Genomic DNA, 21,571 nt, shown 5'->3' on the forward strand with positions numbered 1-21,571 from the left:
TATCGTTTGAAATGGGTCTCCCCCCCCCCCTTCCTTCTCCTTTTCGTGACCCATCAACAGGTTCTCTTTCTATACAAACGATTATGTGTAGAGCAGTATTGTTTAATTATATATAATATATGTATGTAATTTTTGCCTTTGAATGACCTTGGAATGAGCGTTTGTTGCTGATACTTGTATTGTATCTATGAGATATAATAAATCAACCTACATATTTGATAATTTGGCCTATTTTTAAGACTTTAAATGATGACTCCGAAAATCAACAATCACTTGGGATTTGGATATTTGGGTGGGAAAATTGCCGGATTTTTGACTAATCATTATAATAGACATCTTTTCCCTATTTTTACCATTTTAAATGACCCTAAAAAGTTACTCGTAACAGTAGAAAATCCCTTAGGATTGAGATATAAAAATATATGCTCATATATTATGATTTTTTTGATAGATCAATTCGGTGGCCAAAGAGCCGGATCATTCAACTACTTATAGATCTATATTTCCTATATGTAGGACTTTAAATACAACATAAAGGCTACTCTTAACAGTCAACAATCATTTGGGATTGAGATATAAAAAGATAACATTTCCTAATGTTTGATTTGGTAGAAAAGAGCCGGATAATTGCACTACTTATTTTAATAATTATCTTTGTCGTATTTGTAAGACTTTAAATTAACCTAAAAGGCTAATCCAGCAGCCAAACATCACTTAGGATTGAGATATAAAAATATGTAATGCTTTCCCTGAGAGATCAATTCGGGGGCAAAATAGCCGGGTGATTGCTCTACGTATGATTATGCTATTTTTAAGACTTTAAATGAATCTAAAAGGCTACTCCCAATTACAGTCAACAATTTAATTGGGATTGAGATATTTAAAAATAGATGTTAATATATATGTAATGCTTTCCTGGAGATCGATTGGGTGGCAAAAGAGCCGGATTGAAGAATCCTCTTGGTCCTCCCGGAACTGATGGAGCAGAGGAAATTGGAAGATTGAGTTTGTCTTTGAGACTATTGAGTCCGAAATGAATGGGCCTATAGAAAGGATTTCCTAGAGGGAAGTGACTGGGTGTGGATGAATTATGATGGTTATGAAGATTATTCCCTCCAGATGCTCCAAAAGGAGCAAAAGGAAAATGACCATTTCCATGAAAGAGATGATGGGGATGTGGATTATTATGGTTGGAGGAGTTGGATCCTCCGTGATTTAGATTATGATGATGGTTTAGATTTGAGTGATTTCCTTGATGACTATTGTGATGATGTCGAAAATGTGGAGTCGAGCGGAAGCTAAAGCCTGGTATGGATGAATAAGAGTTTCTAGGCTCTCCTGCATCTACTCTTTGACGAACTCTTCTTCTTGCACGGAGATATGGCCTTGGAGGGGCCTCGTTACTCATCCTAATTAATATTTCTTTGTTTGATTTAGGGAAGTAAGAAGGAAAAGTTAGGCTCATTTATTTATGAAGTAAAAGAAGAAATTATTCTATAGAAGTCTAACATTTTTGAAGAAAGAAGGGAGGCCTTACTCTACTCCTTCTCTTTTTCCTTTTTAAGAGGGGGACTTCAGCCACTCTGCTTCAAGAATTTTCAAGGAGCGACTTCTTTTCTTTCTTGAAACAAATCTTTATGACCTTCCTTTCTTCTTCTCTCGTCAGCGCCGACAAGAAGGAGGAGCTAGCTATACAACTACTTGAAATTATCAAGAAGAAGAAGAATAACAATTTCTTCTTCTTTTCTTAAGAAATATTATTTTCACGCACAGAACCTATCACTCACACATTTTCACAAGTTTTAAATTCTATTAATTTATCAACTACACTTTTCATTGTTTGTTTTTGAGCTATTCCTTGATAAATATATATATATATATATTTATAAATATCTAAGAAGATCTTCTTATGTTATGGAATGTAGGTATTAGATCAAGTCCACGACGCTCTCACTGGTAAAAGACGAATGACTCTAGTTGTTGTTTTTCAGTGGTATCTTTCTCAAATATATGTATATTTCATTTTAATATTAGTTAGAAAGGGGGCAGCAAGTAATTTTTTTTTTTTTTGTTTTTTTGGGCTATATACCATGTAAGAGCAAAAACAAAAAGCAAAAAAGAAAAAATAAGAGAGCTCTCCGACGGCATTCAACAACTGACCGGAATCTCTCGAGAAAGAAAGAGAGAGCCGCAATTTTAATATAACTAAAAATACTTAGGAGAAAGTCTTTATATATTATATAATAACTACTCTCAAACCCAGGGCTTTTCTTATGTACATACTTATTTATTAATGAATTAGTTATTTTCCCGAATCTTAATTATATATTTATTTCATAACTTAACAAACTTTATATATATATATATATATGTTACAGATCCCCTCTGATTAATGTCAAAAGGCCATCTTTATAAGGTGAGGATGATGAAGAGGTGATAAGGATGAAGGAAGGGTGTTGTGCCTCCTTATTCCTGCTAACGTTCTCTCTTTCTCTCTTGGTTTCTTTCTCCCTAAGGATCTTCATCATATTACAAAGAAGAAGGAGCGGAGTTTAAAGAAAGATTCTCTCCGTTCATGCTCTCTTTCTTTTCTCCTCTTTTTGGTAGTCTCAGACAACCGATTAAATTATTTTTGTTCTTCTTATAGTCAGTTCGAGTTGAGGAATGGGTCACAAAACAACCCCATTTATTGCTGTCTATATGTAATTGTTGTATACTTTGTACCATTTGTACGGTTCTAGGGAAATTGCTCTTGGGGAAAAATTGCATTGGGAAAATTTCCCGTATTTAACTAACAAAACTTTTTTTATTTAATGGTATGACTAACGAACAGGTTAAGTCAGTCCCCTCCAAATACTTCAAAATGAACCCAGGGCAAACGTTTTTAGCCGGCTTGGTGTCATTGCCATAGCCTGAATCAACCCATGTGTCCAGGGTTCATTTTGAAGTATTTGGAGGGGCCGAAATGTATTGTGTAGTGTTGGAAGAGGTTTTTAACGGCCCTACTGTAGTCTTAATCAATCCATGGGCTCGAGGTTATTTTGGAGTTGGAGTATTTTGAAGGGGCCTATATTGTTTGTGGTACATCGGATGTGGTATTTAATCTTCTTGGTGTCTTTGACGGAGTCTTAAAAGACCCATGAGCTCGGGGTTCATTTTTAAGTATTTGGAAGGCCCCTTACATGCTTTGTGAAGTAGGAGTGGTGTTTTTTTTTAACTACCTTGGTGGCCCTGCTATTGTAAAAAACAAGTTTGGGGATGATGTATTCTGAGTTTGTTCGTAAATGATTGGAAATTTTCCCAATAGAAATGTTAAACTCTGACAATTTTCTCTAGGGAGATTTTCTCAAATGGCAATTTTATCAAGAGTAATTTTCCACTGTCAATTTTTACTTCTCATAAAAAGTGTTTCCTAGAAAGAAAACATTAAAATGGTTCTAAAATGATTTAATTTTTATTAAATAAAGATTCAACATTTTATATAGTATATAATAGTATTTTTACCATTTGTGTACAAGTTGTAATTTATGAAGGCTGTGACACCATATCCTTTTTCCCCCAAATGGCAATAAAACAAATTTTTTAAATAAAAAAAAAAGTTTTATTTTTGTTTCATAATGATGGTAGACATTTAAAGTCTTGTTTTGCACAGTTTTGCATATCACATTAGATAGGCGACGTTCCCCATCGTCCATACCCTGAACTTTTGCATTTTAATACCGAATGATTATTTCCTTTTATATTTTTTCGCCTCCAAAAATTACATTTTTTCTGAGTAGCTGTAGATTTTTGAAATTTTTTCTGCCAAAATCTATTGATTTTGAAAAAAAAATCCAAAAATTTAATATTTGAAATTTAATTCTAAAAAAAAATTTTTTTTCCTAAAAAAGGAGTTTTTTTTAATAGCTATGGATTTTTGAAATTTTTAAATACTTTTTTATAAAAAAAAAAAATCAAGACCCCCCAAAAAAAATAACAATAATAATAATATTTTCCTGCGGACGCCCCTGATTAATAGTTGATAATTGAAATAACTGACATTGTAGTTGAATAGGGGATTTTAAGATGTGTATATTTGTAAATCCTTTGTGCAAGTTGTAACGTGTATAATGAGATTGTACAAGTTACAATTTCTACTCCTTTGATTATAACATGAGTTATTTTAATTACTCACTATTAACCAATTACTATTAATCATTTCATTTTCATCGATTAAAATTACTTATTTATTTTGAATTTAGGTGTAATATAACTGTGGACATTTGACCTTCATTCTTTGCCGCAGAATATGTCTTTTCAATTAGTATTTTTCACAAAAAAATACATCATTAATAAATCGAACGTCAAAGGAATATTCGATTATTGAATTAAAGCATTGTCCATGACTTCACCTTCAATTTGTAAAAGTTAACTTGTACGGGTCCTAATAAATGGACTTTTCTTTTCTTATTAGATCAATTCAAAAAGGAGCTATATCTTTGAAATATTGTAGTGGCCTTATCTCAAACTGATAAATCGTATTTGAAGGGAGTCTTTACTTTAAATTAATGTTCAGTATTGTTTTAATCATTTGATATATTTCATACTTTTTTGGCAATGAGCCTATGAAAAAAAACACACATATTTTTAAATTTAAACAAGAATGTCTCGAGTTTTAAATGTCATACAGACAATATAAAAATTGGGGATGGAATTTTTTGACATTAGGCTTTGTATTCATATTATTCATCCCTATTTTTAGTACTAACTGCTTAAAAAAGCTTTGAATCTTACAAATAGTGTAAAATACCAAAAACTTTATGACATTTTTATGAAAAAATATAGTCATAGTTGGATTCTGGATGTCAAATTCTATTGAGTTCAACTCATTTCGATCTAGGTATATTTTGAACAGTGTGCTAGATAAATAATTGATTGAGGGAGAAGTACCCATCATCTCTTGCTCATTATTTTGTAGTTTAATACAAGCCTGCCTTTCTTCCTCTCCCTGTTGTTATAGACCTATGATGTTATATGCATTAGGTGTACAAGTTTCGATTTTGTACTAGTTGTAACTTGTATGAGTAAATTGTATAAGTTGTGATTTGAAATTTGGTTGAAATTGAAATTGGGGAAATTTTGAGGCAGTGGTTCCTCTGAGGAATTCCCCCACTGGTTAAAAACCGCTACTGTACATAATATGAATACCATATTTGCTTGAAAAAATAAGGTATGAACACATTTATTTTAGTGAGGGACTTTTTTCAATAAAATTTTCCATAATATTCATGAAATTATTTTTTTTTTTTAAAGAAAATAAAGCTTTATTTTTGAATGACCTTTTACAGGAAAAGATCTAGTCTTTTTTAATAATCAGTGTAGATATATCATTTAATTTTTTTAAAGTAATATTGCTTTCTATTTCTAAGAAGCAATTAACTGATTCTCATAAATTGCACTATTAAAACTTTTGGCTAAATGGTAATTAGTTTAATTGTATAAATTATTCAGTCACCCCATTTTTGACAACATTTATTGTCAACGGAAAACGCACATCCGTAACCTTAAATTTTCTAAAACTGGTATAATTATTCTTTCAAACTTGAGGAGAGAAAATTGAAGTATAAAGTATAGACCCAAGTTTTTTTGCCCCTGATTGACAGAGGATTTATTGGGAGTTATGAATATTGATTTAAATCGTGTGTATATTTTAGCTGGCCCGTTTTTTGGAATTGGTAATCTTAAGAAATCTTTTGCTTAGCAGTTGTCATTATTATATATTTTTTGAGTAGTGAACTTCCTTTCCTAATAGATTTAATTAAATTCAAAACGTCATGACAACTAAATGTTCTCTTCTTTTCTTTTTAAATTTTTTGACGCAAATTTATTCCCGTAAAATGCACAATATAAATTAAAAGAAATACTTGAATCATCCATGCTTCAACTAATAAAAATTGAATTTGTAATTTTTTTAGGAAAAATCCAGAAATTTGTAATTTTTTTAAAAATCCAAAAATTGAAATTTTCAAAAAAAATTTGAAAAATTAAATATTTTGGAATTTTTTTCTCCAAAATTTGCGCCTATTAACAATAAAAAAAATTCAATTATTAAATTTTTGGGGAAAAATTTTAAATATAAAATTTTGGGGAAATATAAAATTTTTGGTAAAAAATTTTAAATATTAATTTTTTGGTAAAAAATTCAAAAATCCTTTGATATTCACAGAAAATAAAAAATTTTGAAAAAAAGTTTTAAAAATTAAATTTCAAATCTAGAAATTTTTTAAATTTCTAATATTAAATTTTCTAATAAATAGCAAAAATTCTTTATGGGGGGGGGCTATAGCTTACTCCCTACGGACGGCCCTGTTGTATCAATGGATGTTATGTTGCTACACCTGATATCATTATTCAACAGTTGATTTGATATCTGCATGAGTAAGTAAGAAATAAATGTACTCCTTTCCAGTAGAATGGAGAGAGATCCTTTTTCATCAGGGAGGAACAAACAAATAAGTAGAGAGTTGGTACTACTTAAAAAACTGTCCCTAATTTTTTGTTAATTTAACGCATTTTTCCGTGGTGTGTAGCCGTAGCAAAATGTTGGCATAATCGTCCCCTTCTTTCCTTCTCTCCTCATCTAATATTCATTAAGTCCATTCACTCGTTGTACGTGTCTCCTGTGAATTACAAAGTAAACATTAAGATCTAAAATAATGATTATTTTGTAGAGTATTAAACATAAATATTAAAACAACTTTTCCTAGAAACGAACTATATTTTTTTAAACATATTATTCAAAACTTAGAAGTTGTACATAAATATCATAAATATGAATAAGCAAGTTCGTGGAGCTATATATTGAAACAAAAAAAAACATTTACATATGTATACAACATAGTCATGCATACGTAATAGGTAGAAAATATATCAGTCATCTGTAGGATTGTAAATCCTAAGCTTTTGTTAGCGTGCAATTTATGTTGTTATTGGCAACCAAAAAAATGTTTTATTTTTAATTTGTAAAGCTGTTATCATAAATCTTTCAAAGTTGAGCAAAGAAAATTTGAGTATAACGTGTAGCCACAAGTGTTTTGCTCTGTAGTCATTATTATTTAACTTCGGAGTAGTGAACTTCCTTTTCAATTATATTCAAAATCTGATTGAGCATTTGCGTGTGCTCATAAAATGCTGAGAGTAACCCTGCTAATTTTTTTCGCAGATTTAATTATAAAGTCCTTGTTGGACTCAGAGTAATCCTTGCCAATCACCTAGTTTATTTCCCTTGTGACAGCTGGGACGAGCTGATCTAATGAAATGTCATGACAGCTAAGCTGGCCTTTTTTTCAATTGTCAGGGTTATCATATTGATTTTCTGGTCTGGAAGGCTGTAGCCCCCCCCACAATTTATTTTAACTAGAAAATTTAATATTTCAAATTTTTTTTTCAAAAATAATTAAATTTTTGGTGAATAGCTATGGTTTTTTTCTCTGCGGACGCCCCTGGTATTTGGCCTCCAAACTCACCAGACCTCACCCCCATGGACTTCTTTGTGCTCGGTACATTTAGCCAGACACCAACAGATCATCTTCCAACACAAAATCCGATCTCATATCCAGGATCTGGGAGGAATTCCAGATTCTAGCAAAGGAGGCTGTTTACGAGATCGAGTCGAGGAAGTTATTGCCTCCAAAGGATTTTGTATTGAATAATATGAAATTTCTTTTGATTCAACTTTCTTTTAGTATTGGTTTTATTTAAAATTGAATGGATTAGTTTAGTAGAAAATTCATTAAGAAATAATTGTTGGTTGTTAAATAGAGGCCGCACCCTGTTTATTATTACTCTTCTTGTTAACTCATCACATATAGAACCATATTTTTCTTTTTACTCTTTTAATTAGACTATAGACTATATAATAATCTCCTTTTGTTTCTCTGTTTCAACATCCATAAAAAGAACATAATTTAGAAGGAGGCTTAATGGAGGACAAATCCCTCTATACTTATCAATTATTCCTTATACTTATGTTGTAAAAGGCCCACTTGAGACAGATTAATTATCATTCAAGTTCGTTATCTTTAGTTTTTTTGTTTTTTTTTTGTATCTAGAAGTGATCCCTTCCTCATTTCTTGACTTTATTGATTGGAAAGTATTTATAGTAGAGAAAGGTTGTTCTTGAATAATGAAAATAAACTAGGGATGAAACACTCTTTGTTGACTCCGATAAACCCATATTCATTAAATATAATGTGATTTATAGCTGTTAAAAGGTGGCAGATTAAATCTTTATCCGACCCGCTTACTAATTGAGCATCTGTCACGTCTTGTAGAGGGAATAAAAAGCTTAGAAATGAGTCCATATTTAGAAGACTTGCTACTCCGACTTGATCTTATATGTAAAGACTTGAGAATACACTTGGACTCGATAGCTAAAACCCACGATTCTTTAGGTATTTTTTAACAAACTCACGAAATAGTCACACTGTGGACCCTACATAAGGAACTGAGTAAAAAAAATTGATTATTTTTAATGGATTTATTATTTTAAATCTATTTTCCATTCATGGTTATATCCTTATCAATGAAAACAGTGCTTACATGACGGTAGGACTTTACGATTTCTATTATTTTATCCACATTTTCGACAAATGGCCTACCAGAGCATAGTGCATCTTTAACACCAAAATGACCGGAACGGAATCAACGAGCCCATATTTTCCCGTAATTACCTGTTACAGTATCAGAACCATAAATACTATACACATTTTCAGCGCCCTGGCTAACGTTTTTGCCCTGTTTGTATAAAAAATGTAAAATATCGTGAATTTTCTCTTTCCTGGTGTCCATCTTTGACACACACTCAAACAATACTGAGTAAAATAGTCTCAGAAGTTTTATAGTATGAAATCTTATTTTCTAACACCATTGTTTAACTAAAATATCTGTGATTTTCTGAATAATTTATCAATTTTTTTTCATCAAAAGTTCATATTCAATTTTTTTAAAGAGAAATGCCACAAAAAGATTCATCTTGGACAGAAAATTTTAAAGTCGACAAAATATTGTATTTTCAATTTCCAGAACGTTTTATTACGCAATTTCTACATTATTTGCAAAAATGAACAGGTTATCGAGGTTTATTTTTTCGACGAGATTATTATCTTTAACTTTTTAGGTTTTGCAAGTACGAAAAAATCTTGGTAGTTTTGTGTTCCTCTTTGCAATTCCACTAAATTTTATAAACTACATTTTTGCAACATTATTGAAAAAAAATAAAATTCCAATTTTCTTTGCGAATTTCGATTTGGGAATTTCATAACATAAATAAAACCTGGATTTCTCATCTCGACAATTTTTTTCATGCAAATATATTGGTATGTTAGTAGAAGCTTATAACATATTTTTTATTTATAATTATAGTACTATGGTTACAAAAGCCAATTATAAGAGTATTTGGGGTGTTACTGGGATGAGACTTTGTGGATGACCTTACTTAACCTGATTGATATAGTGTGATTAGAATATGTAGTAAAAAGTATAGTCAATTTCCCACTCCATCGTTGTTATCATAACTTAAGAGAATTAAAAATAGGATTATCAGGATCTTTCTCGACAACAGCGAAACATTCATATTATAATTATTAGTAGGTATATTAATTATGTAGAATATAGAAGTATTTTCTGTATAATTATACTAGTTTTTCAACTATTATGACTATTGTCAATGTGATTTCCTGCTTCCTCCTTGGCCTGAGTAACGCCAGGTAATCCCTTGGTAGTTACCCTTAAAAAAGGATGAAACATTAAGACAATCATGAACAAAAATAAAGTGAGTGATTAATGCCTTTTTTTTTGCAAATTTAAGTAATTAAATTAGTGGCACCTCCAAAGGCTTAATCAGTGTAACTTACGATAATTAATTGACAACTACAAATCTAATTCGGTTTCAATTTTGAGTTACTTGTGTTTTGATGTGCGATATATTTCAAAGTCTTTAAATAGCTCGTCTTTAAGAGTTCAATTCTGCAGAACACTTTTGGTTAGAAACTGTGAAATTGGAGATATCTAATATTGCAAAAATGAAATAGAATCCTTGTTACTTGGTACTACAATATAGAATGAATTTTGCATATTAATGCTCTAATTATAATCAGTTAGCAAACAACTGACTGCAATTATTTCATCAGATTAATTTTCCGTTAACGACTGGGAGGGGGGGGAGGGTAATAAACAATTGCCCAGGACAAGTCCAGAAATGAATCTATATATCAAAACCATTTCGGCGAAAAGAAAAATAGGCCATGTTTAACTTACCCTAAATTTTTAGGTAAAAAAATGAAAAAAACCAATAAGTATTCTTCAAAAAATAAAAATTTTTTGGGAAAAAAATATAAATATTATTTTTTGGGGGGAAAAACTTATAATATAAAATTTTGAAGAAAAAAAAATCAAAAATCTAAAGCTATACAGAGATTTCAATTATAAAATTTTTGAACAAAAATTTCAAATATTATTTTTTTAGTAAAAACCAAAAATTCCTTAGCTAGAGGGGGGCTACAGCCCCTCCAGTCCACCCCCTGCGGAGCCCTCTGAGTATTCCGAAGTTATATGGACTAAATTTAAAGTGCTTCTTAATATTTGTACAAACTGTATAACTTGAAAAGTGTGAAAATTGTTCCACGATTTGAAAATAAATTAAATTCGGTCCCGATCACTATAGATTAAAGACCTAAGCAAAAAATAATGTTGGCAACACTACATTGTCATTAAGGTCTGTAAACTTGCTTAATGAGATCCACTCTATAAAGAGGCCTATCTTTAAGTATATCGTTAATTAAAAAGAGCCTAATTTAGAAAGGCTATTTCCTAATTTAATTTACAACTAACTGAATGATTTGGTATTCATATATATATATATTTGCAATCTATAAAAGGGTTCTTTTTTCTTTTTGTTTTTTTACTCCCCAATCTCATTAATATTCAATGAGCCTTTCCTTTTTATGAACATATTTCATTGTCCATAATCTCGTTATTATATCTTAATGAATATATGTTATGAACATTCTTTTTTATTTTAGCCTTAAAAATTATCTTTTCAGTGGTTGTAGAGTATACGTAGAGATAGTTCACAATGTATGATTAAGGCAGAGAAAGCCATGTCACTCATGGAGAAGAAGAAAGAGTCCGGCAACAAAATTAGTGCGAAATTTAACCCATAATACCTTTTTGATAACTAAAAGTATAAATCAAGTGGATATGCTGTTAAATGCTATAGGTTCTACATATGTACTGTCAGGGTACCAATATTTTTGTAACGGTACCAAAGTCAGGGTCGGTATTCGGATATCAATATTTCGTTAATATATAAACCATAAATGTATTAAAGGGCAATTAATAAGCACTTACCGGGGCGTATAGAGGACTTTTATTTTGGGTAGGGAGAGGAGACTATCACTGAAATTTGAAGACGTTATCATCGAAAAGACAAACTTAAAAAATATAAAATCCCTAGTGTTAATCACCATTTTTCATGAGCACATCAACACGTAGTTACTCAATACATAGATAATTGATGTTCTCTCCTCAAGAATGTAGGAACTTAAGCTAGTTAAGAAAAAAAAAATAAGAACATGCCGTACTCACTGACGAGCCAAGGAGTACTTTAGTCTCTAAAGCGCTCTCTTAACTACACACATTTGATGCTACATGCAAAACGCCTGCTTGATTTGATTAATATGACTACATTTTTATTTCTTGGATCAAAAATATGTATTTATGTATGATCAATTTTCAAATATCCATACATTATTTTTTGCTCCCTTGATGTCTCTTTAGTTGAATCAATATTACTTTTGAAAGACTTTTGCACGATAATTAGTAGTGTTGGGTTTCGGTCTCGACCGATTTTACAGATAATTTGTTTATAACATGACATCATATTTTTTTTCAAGTACAATGATGTTATACGAAGTTTAAACAGAGATAGCTCGGATTAATTTTGATCCCGCCGTCTCTTATATGTATACAGTATTTGTTTCATAAATTATAGTGTACTTTTAAGACTTTTTTGAAAAAAATCAACGAATGACAGTTGATCTAAAAAAAAAAGTATACATAATATATGAGACCGAAAAAAATCTGTCTATAGTCTGGACCGAAAAATAGGTCTAGAAAAATAACATAAGACCGAACCGAAAAACAAATTCGGGTCTGGACCAAGTCTCAACACTAATAATTAGTAAGATTTTTTGCTAAAGAACAGATGTTTGTTCAATTTACTCAAATTGTATCAACTCACTCAAACTGTATCCCATGGTCACATAATGAAATGGCCGTATTCCCTTACTGGAATATCCTTTTAGATTGAAAGAGTGTTGTTATAAATACCCTGGAGTGAAACTTTGTTGTATTAATTAATTAATTTAGAAGGTGACGTCATTGACTGAACAATTATCTGATTATCTTGTGATGACACTGAAAGAACACCAGTTGAAATAATAATTTAGGACGCTATTGTTTTTGAAATGATAGTAATCCGGCTCCACTAAAATGCCGGGTTAGCGAACACCACAACCGCTACCTATAAAAACCATCATAACACCGTCCACTAACAATAAAGTACTTTCATCTAGAATATTCCAACATTTAATATAAACAGATCACAATCGTTGTACAGGCTGGAGCGTATCTCACTTCTACATAAGTTTCTTTTATTATTTTTTTCTTAAGTATTATATTTTGCCTGACGGTATTATGACAGTTTTTGACAGGTAATGGTAATTGAGCATTTACCTTCGAGATATTTAGTTGGTCAAGATGGCATGGGAATTTTTTTTTTTAAGAAGCATAATAGACATTTTTATTCTTAACGATGACAAAAACAATAACTTAAATACAATCACTAACCATATCTGACATGGATAAATAACAAAATGGAAAAACAGGACCAAACGACCCCAAAAATCCCTTCTTTTTTTCCCCCACCTTTAATAATTTTATTTAATGTTTATCCATACATAATTGAAATTATAAACAAAAATAAATAAGGTGGATTTTGCTACATTTCTCTGTCCAGTAACACCTGCTAAATAAATACAATTACAATGTTTAAAAGTCCGATTTTTCGACCGTTGTCAGATAAATTTACCAAAACGTCGAGTACTTTATCAACTACGCATTCTAAATTTATTAGAGTAAATTTCCTGTTGCATCTCCTTAAATTAGTTATTACATGTAATTTTGCTGATAATAACATCTACCTTAAGATCCTTAGATCTGTGGCCACAACCCAAATTTTTTTTGTAGTCCTGGCTTATACATTGTATTTTTTTGTTCACACATTCGTATGAAACCATATGGAATGACGTGGGTATTTGAAGAACCTTAAAATGTAAATTGAATTAAATGAAATAAAACGTATATCTACTGTGATCATGATTTTGGTAATCAAGAAAGGCAAAATATCTAAGAAGGAGGTAGCTGAGTTAACCATATTGTGGCTGAGAAAAGTCTTAAAGAGCACAAATGATCCTAAAAGATTACTCCAATGTCTTAAACAGAACAATATGGTTGGGAATAAGATATGACTGCCTAATAGTTCAAATCTTAATCCTATGGTCCAAGATATGAAAACATTTAAATATCAGCTCAGAACAGTATAGAAAAGTCCCTCTTTAGATAGAAACGAAAACAATCGGTTTCAGACCCAGTCTCAGCAAGAAAAGGGAGAATAAGGAGGTAAATACATAGTTGGCCAGGAGATAATACCGCCTTGTAGTCCAGATCATAATTATATGGCTTATTTTGAATCTAATATCAAGGGACGTGTTCATAGTACAAATGTCTCTTTGGTTAACTATTTCAAGGAGGAAATGGCCAAAATGTAAACGTTACAAAAATCAGAACTTTCTTTAAAAGCCGGATTGCCGCAAAATTCGTGGCTCTAACCTTTATATTCATATCTATATAGGCTGTACAATGCCCACGCATACTTTACGATATTTGGCAAAGAAATCATCACATTAAAAAATATGTTCATATTACAGAGTGGGTACCAAAAGTTGCAATATCCTGACTGAATTAGAGAAAGTGGGATTTTTATGGAATCAAGAAAAAACAACTCAAACCTAATTCGTGATATTTTTACATACTATATTTTTTATCCAATATGTCCTCTTTTAACCAATAACAATCTGGACAACCCGGGAAACAGTTAGGCAGCTCTTAAAAATGAAAAACGTGTCCTTGGCGTACCACACTGTCACAATGGCAGCTCGGAGTGAATCCAAATTTGGATGAGAGGTGCTTCAGACCTTCTTCTATAAAATGCCTCAAACTTTAACATTCAGGGGGTTGAGCTCATGGGTGGAGGAGGGCCACATGAAAGCAGGTCAGAGATTAGCCCTTTTGTTACTATAGACGTGTTGGTTGTTCATAGATGTATGGGGCAGTAATAGACACCTAGATGTTGTATATGTTGTCCAGAAGGAGATACACACGGTTTCTGCGCCCATCTCGTCACCGACACCGCCGTTGAGGAAATCGCCTTTTTTGTTGCTGCTACGACTTTTTTACACTTAGAGATACAGAATAAAAAATCAAGTTGTTTATTTTTGTTTCAGCTGTCGTATGGTTGTGAAATTATTTCCTTATTATTTAAAGGTTTGTATGAGGTACGGACAAGCTTATACAATGGACCTTTTATATGCCTAAGATATAAATATCTTTATAATCAATTAAATTCTGTTAAATTCCCTTTCAATAAAAGGTTTTGCTGTATTTTTTACTCGACTTATTTTAAACGTATTACTTCTATCTGAATGATTTTTTTGTTTAGGGCTCAAAGCCATTCCAGACTTTTATTTTTGTTATTTTTTTTTCTTCTTTTAAGAAAAAGAAGATGGAGGCAGAGCACAGACGAAGTTTGACGCATCTGCTCATTTCTTCCATTGTATATACATATACCTCTTTACTATGTACTAATAACAATGTAATTTGAGCTTTGAGCCTTTAAATCCCTTCTCACTGCAAATGGGCTTGTTGGACAAATAATTACGTTGATGTTTGGATATGGATGACATAGATACGTAGGTATAAACGGGCTCTAGCCTCTCTTTCATCATTTCAATTTAGAAAAGGGATATAATGTGACAAATTATTACTTATTTGAGAAGGTTTTGATAGGAAAGTAATTGGTCCTTTATCTTCTTTGTAATGCGCTGGGAAGCAACTACTTTGCTTCTTCTATAGCAGCCACAAGGGCTAGATTTACCCTGAGTGGATCTAAGGGGCAAAGATAACTTTGCAGGGACTACATTAAAAGTCCCTTAAACAGCAGTTACAATGCACCAGACTCTGACTATACTTTTGAGTCTAAGCATGGGATTCGTCAACTGGCAGTAGGGAAAACAGAGGTCGTTGGAGACTCTATGGCTTTTGAAATTTTTCTCCAAAAAATTTCATAATATTTGAAATGTTTTTTTCAAAATATTTTATATATGAAATTTAATTTAAAATATATAAATGACGTAGTTAATGACTACGTCATTTCAGTGATGGAAGTTTCATCATAGCCTATTTCAAAAAGGCAAGATGCCCGAAGCTTAAAAGGACCAGAAAGTATCATTACACGTTCTAGCTATCATTCATTATTGTCTTCATTTTTATATTATTCAATCCTAGCTAGGAGTGAAGAAAATAAAAAAATAGCTAGGACCATAGGGTCGTTGAAGGGTAAAACAGGTCGGACCTATAAAAAAAGACTGCAAGGAAGACTGATTAAGAAATTAGCCCTAAGACCGATCCAACAATAATACCAACTAGTTTTCTTTAATCCTTGTCTAAGATAACTAACAATAAACCTACTTTATTTTATATATTTTCCCCCATAAGACGAGATATCACGTCTCCCGTAAAAAATTGTATAGGAGATATCCTGTGTAAAATCTATTAAGTGTTGAAAGCATACTAAAAATATAACCTAATTAAAAAATAAACGTCAATGTCATCTCAGCTAATAAGAAAGGGCCTGAATTTGGTCTTTGATGAAGGTAAAACTGGCTGTTTCTCGGTCCATCGCTTATTTTCTATAAATAAAAAAAAACAGGAATGGAAATTATTTTCTTATAAATAAGTTTTTTTTTTCTTTAAACAGAAAAAATCGAAATTAAAGTCAAATTTTCGCAAATAAAAAAAAGGAGCTCTGTACATTTATGTAAAATCCGTTTAGAGGTTAAACACATTAAAAATAAAAAAACCCGATTCAAAAATAAATGTAAATATCATTTCGAGAATAGGGCATGAGCAAACTGAAATATATATATTATCCGCAAGGTGGTCTGACTTTCTGTAGCCTGGGCTAACATAAGTATCGATTGCTTGAGGGCACTGATATCTCTTCTATGTCATAATATTAATTATCACAAAGTGAGGCTCCTTATTTACAAACTAATGTACGTAAACAACGCTCATACCCTATTCAAAAAGAGGCCTATATTTTGTCTTTTCCAAAGGTAAAACAAGGTCACCCTTGGTCCCACAATTATTTTCTAAAATAGTATTCGAAATTATTTTCTTAAAAATAAGATTTGAAATTAAATTTAAATTTAATTATAGAAAGAAAATATTTATAACTGTCTTTGGCCTCACTTATGTTAAAGCCTACCCTGCTTAGCAGTGTTGTATAACTATACAAATATTCCGTTTGATTTAAAAGTCGTTACTTCTACTCTCTTCTTGAACTGCTTCTTTTCCCCCTCCCCAACAGATGTCTATAAATATATGTATACAATATACACATAAGAAAACAGAATAAAGACAAACAAATCCTGCAAGAACACACAAAACATATGTATGCGTGTAGTATGTCCATAGAGGTCACGAGCCTATTCATTCAGAGAAAAAAGAATGTAATATTATAGCTACAGAGAAAAAATCATTCCTTTAATTCACTCAAGTAAATAATAATCGATTTTCTGTGTTGTTGTCCTGCATTTCTGTCTTTCTTGGTCCATGTTCTATTATATATTAGACTGTTCCGTTTTTGGGCTCATATTTCATTCGTACTGCTCAAAGACCTTTTCTTCTGGGACCAGTCTAAAAACACACTTTGATAAGGTTTGCAACCTCTGACGCCATTTTTAGTGGGGTACAGGCAGATGGTGCCGAAACCATAGGTTCAAGGGGCTATTATCCCCACCCTCCGCTCACTTTTGCAGATTTTTTTATAGTTATCAAAAAAAAAAAAATTAAATGTCACAAAAAATTTTTATTCAAATTTGGCATTTATAAAAAAGAAAAACATTCTGTCGACATTCTATAAAAAGCCCAACAACGGCCCAGTTCCCCCCTCCATTCCCTGAAAATAATCTAGTGGGCTCCCCTGATTACGCCAATATTATTTAATTTTGCCCCACCACTTCCAAATACATTCCACCGCCTGTGCCCGGGTAAATATTCATGTACGAGACTTTTTTGATTAGTTACTTCTTTTTTAATATTTCAGTGTCCCCCCCCCCCTAAAACCCTACATGTATTTTTTATTTTTTTATTGGGGTTTGCGTTCCACATAGACCATTTTTAACCCTTCAATACAGGGCAAGACGCCCGTTTTAATTTGGCACTAGACAACAGGGCTACTCAATTATTTTTACTATCTTACGAAAAATTTACGAGCCCAGAATACCAGAAGTGACATATTACGAAATTTGTTTAATAAAAATATATATTACTTAAAAATCACCAATAATATTTGTTTATTTGACGTATGAGATGTTGACACAAGGTATTTTATATAACCCAGAACAAAAAATTGCCTTTGTATGTATGTTGTATTTCAGATAAGGCATTATGTAGCCAAAAGGTTTAAAATAAGGCAACCATGCACTAACCCGATTATTTTTTCTAGCCAAGGTCTAGCTTGGGTGTAGAGCAGGAAAGGCAATAAAAAGGCATGGTATTTTATTGAAAAATATTGGTAACATTTTTATTAAAAAGGGCGTTCAAAAATATATTTAAAATATATATAAAAAAACATGTCTTCCAGAATTTTTTTTTTAAATGCCAGTCACAAATATTGAGGCAAAACATAAATCCCCGCCTTAAAATTATACTCCTTTGCATCCATGGATATCCTCAATCCATTATATGTGACTAAAAAGAGAGAAGCCCCAAATTGTGACCTATAGCCCCACGTATGGAACGGTACAATAAAAATCAATTTTTTCCATTTTTAAATGGCTTAAGAGTCGTCAAACTTGTTTTAAGTCAGTTTTTCGATTTCTATATGCAGAAAAGGTATTCCCAGTGTTTAAACAAACATTAAGTTTTAAAAAAACCAGTCTGATAATATTGTATATTTGCTGATGGACCGTTGTGACTGTATATATTATGTACATTAGAACGCATTATTTTGTCAAAACTTTATTTTTTTTTGCAAATATTTATGCATAAATAAATAAGACGACGTTGAATTTGTCATACTTTTTATTTCTTAAAAGTTTTGTGGAAAAAAGTATACAATTCGGGGAAAAGTTGGATTAATTAATTCAAAAAAAAAAAGAGGGAAATTTCTTCCATGTTTTTTATTCTTTCTTTTCCCGGGGAAAAAAAGGGAAAGGAAGTGTACAAGGGAAAAATAAAAATAACAAGAAGGGGGGATTGCAGGTGACAGAAGGGATATAATATCAAGGGTTTAGGATGCTCCTCTCACATTATGCGATGTTTTATTAGTATGTTAGAACCCTGAGAAAAAGATTATTTCTATAGCATAAATGTTCATACACAGCCAAATTGTTGAACTCCTCATCATCATTTGCTATATTTATCTCTCCATTATGGACTGCAAGTGTGTGTTCATCCACATTTTAGAAAATAATATATACCTTTGTATATAATTAGACTATAAAAAGGCCTAATTATAATGTTTGACGAGGAAAAAAAAGGACGTTATTATTGGACGTATACAAAAATCCAAGTCTTTCTCATATATTTCCTTATTTGAAAGAAGAATCAAGAACGGATCAAGAGGGTTTTACATATATCAAAAATAACCATTTTTGTCTGTTAAATTACATCATTTCCGTTCGTTAAGAGTTTGCTACTCACTAATAGGAGGGTGTAAAAGAAAGATACTATTGAATACAACGGGGTTTTTTGTTTTATAAACGTTAACACTGTTGATGTCGGCCATCTTATGGGCCTAAGCCAACGGTTTGCAACCTTTTCTGATGCTGTAACACGATGATAACATATACAAAGTTAAAATCACCTTAGGTTAACAAAATTAGGTGACGTGATCATCCTTTACTGGATTTTTGGAGCTAACAAATGCTGGTGCTATTGGATATTGTATTTTAGCATATTCAGCTCCAAACATAAGATAAAAAATATCTTTGGTTGGTGGCAGAATCAACCTTTCAGCAATGGTGTGATATCTCTTGGCTTTGGCCATTCTGAGAGGCACTAAATGTGAAGTTTCAATGGCTGTCATATTTAAAAAATCTTTCTCATTACAATTTGGAAAAGAAAACGGTAAAAAACAGCCGTGTATTTGGATGTGTTAAATGGATCTTACACATAAAAGGATTAATCATTACATTCAAGTAAAATCCATATCTCTGGTGTCTATATTTATAATAAGTATCAGTACATACAATGTATCAAAACATCTTTTTTATGTAGGAATGATTATAAACTAGCTATTCCATTTGCAAATATCAAATTACCATCCTACTTTAATCCTGTCTAATCGATCCGAAACAAAAGGAATCTTAAAAATGGAACCATTTTATGAGGGTTTTCCGTAACTATTAATTGAATGTAATTTAAATGTTATTAATTTTCTTTGACATCAAAAAGTAGTCAATGCAGGTGTGAAGACTTTTACATTTTAAAAGCCGTTTGTTGAAATAATCTTTGCTTCTCCCTGAGAGTCGTTTTGAGCGTAATTAGGTATTATAAACACAAAATATGTAATCCAGAGTCAATTGTTACGTCAGCATTGTTGATGTCCCGTCATCTTTAGGCCCAAAATTTACAAGAATAAAAACTCTTTTTTCATTTACATTAAGGAAACTATTGCCGAATATTTGGGTGTCAAAATGGGACCAAGACATAGAAGAACTTAGACCTTACCGTCCATCACAAATCTATATCTCTAACGTTTAACTTATATAATATATATTGAAAATATGTTATTACATCTTTTTATAATGTTATTTCCATAGTATGAACAATAGATTGACAATTAAGTAATAATTAAAAGAAAAAAATATGATAACTATAACAATAATTATGCAAATTTAAATATTAATAAAAATAAAAGTTGTTTTAAGATTTTTTCATTTTTAGCTGTCATTATATATATATACTCGTAGAGCATCATTAAATCATCTTTAAAGCCATTTAATGACGTTTCAACTAGATTAATTAGAAATTTGTTTATTTGACATAGTTAAAATATCAACTACGATTCCTTACAGATACAGATATCTAATACAGGCTCCATTTCTGAGTACGTGTTGCGAGCATTGCTGATGTTAGGCATTTTGGGGGCCTAAACAACCCAATTTTATAGGAATAAAAACTTTTCATTTATGAATAGTAGGGGAAATAGTGAAACATTGGAGGTCAAAATGGGACCCACAAATTAAAAAAAAAACTTAAAACTCATTGTCTATCGAAAATCCATCACTCTTTTTTTCCTAGTTGTAATATATATCTGACCCGAAGGTGTATTAAAAATAGATTATTACATCGCTGCATAATCTTATTTGAATATTCTAGATAAAAGTTACCTATTAGAATAAAATGTTTTCTATAATAACTACCCTACTTTTTCTCATACCTCATCGATAAACAACAAAAAATTGTACAAATCTAAATCACTTTTAGGGATTTTCAGTGTACCTATTACTTTGATTTAATTCAAATATCACTATTATCATAAGGATCAACAGAGGCATCCGCAAGGGGATGACCTGAAAGGGCTTTAGCTAGAATTTTTTTGGCCAAGATGAAAACTTTTTATGCAAAAATAAGTGTAAAAATAATTATTTTGTAAGATTTATTTTCTTTAACAAAAGGTCATTCGGGCAAATAATGCGGCAGAGCAAAAAAATTGAGATTTCAAAAGAAAAAATCCAAAAACCAAGCCCCCCAAAATTGATAATCCTTCGGACGCCCCTCATCAAGTAGTTATTCAATGCAGATGTCAAGTCTTTTTATAATTCTTAAAGCCATTTAAAAATGGAAATTTGAACATTGATGTAGTAAAAATATCAACTTTGAGCCTCCAAAATGGTGTATCCTTTAAGTATGATGCAATTTATGACACTTTAAAGAATCCCTATCAAAAATAAGTATATTTTGACCTTGAACATTTGACCCCCCATACTTGCAAAAAGAATTCCATCATGATGCAAAGGAATATCCGTTTTTTCTCTCTCTCTCTATCTTTCTTTTCGGTCTACGTATCCAAGTATTTAATAGTCATTTTTCTTATTACTCGATCTACATGGATGATGATGATGTTGGTGGGGCGAGCCTCTTGCAGATGCCTTTTTTTTCGCTCTTTCTTTCTTTCTTTCTT

Source organism: Lepeophtheirus salmonis, chromosome 3, assembly GCF_016086655.4.
Source record: "Lepeophtheirus salmonis chromosome 3, UVic_Lsal_1.4, whole genome shotgun sequence".
Taxonomy (NCBI): Eukaryota; Metazoa; Arthropoda; class Copepoda; order Siphonostomatoida; family Caligidae; genus Lepeophtheirus; species Lepeophtheirus salmonis.